Source organism: Arachis ipaensis, chromosome B06, assembly GCF_000816755.2.
Source record: "Arachis ipaensis cultivar K30076 chromosome B06, Araip1.1, whole genome shotgun sequence".
Taxonomy (NCBI): Eukaryota; Viridiplantae; Streptophyta; class Magnoliopsida; order Fabales; family Fabaceae; genus Arachis; species Arachis ipaensis.
The window spans coordinates 127,896,572-127,897,566 of NC_029790.2; positions in this window are offsets into that span (position 1 = coordinate 127,896,572).

Consider the following 995-nt stretch of genomic DNA (forward strand, 5'->3'; position numbering starts at 1 on the left):
TATTAATAATATTTGAATAATAGAAAATATTATTTAATTGTTACATAAAGAAACTAGTAACAATTTGGATTAGTATACCCATCTATTTTATAAAGATTTGGTTTTGGAATAAATTGATTGAACATTATGCTGCCAAAGTAGCCTCTTTTGTGAAAATTGATTTATTCAAAACATAAAGAATATGGTGATATATAATTTATGCGAATATTGGTCAGTTCAAAGGAAGGTCTATATTTGGCCGAATTATATACACATATTGATAGTAATTACATATTTGGGTAACTGATTAAGAATAAAATAATACTTATTATTTATGCGAACAATAATCGGCCCAAAGGAAGTTTATTGTTTGGCCAAATAATAAGCATTGCACACTTTTGTTTATTTTCTATTAATTATGCGGTCAATAATCGGCCTAAAGGAAGGTTATTGTTTGGCCAATTAATAGAAAATATATGCGGTAATAAATAGGTTGCGAAGTTTAAGTTTCCATGTGCGCATTAAGTCGGTCCAAAGAAAGGTTTAATGTGTGACAGGAATTTCGACAATATTTGATTACTGCAATGAGAGTATCACTTACAGTTAATTTTCTATCCAAAGATTGAAAATTAATGTTATTCTAGATATCTCAATATGGATTTTTTCTCATTATTTAACTAATGTTTACTGCATGTTTATTTGTTCTAATCCATAAACTATGGCTTTAGCTACCAATGTTTCTGCACAAATTAGCAGTATCCCTATGCTGAATGGTTCAAACTTTAAAGTTTGGAAGAATACCGTAGAAATTGTCCTCAGTTGTATGGATCTAGATACAGCTCTTCGAGAGGAGAAACCAACTTCCACTCCGAAAAATCTCAATGAGGTTAAAATAGAGAAGTGGAAGAGATCCAATCGAATGAGCATTATGATCATGAAACGCTCAATTCCTGAGGCGTTTCGGGGCTCAATTACTGAGGATAAAGATGCTAAACAGTTCCTGAAAGATGTTGAAA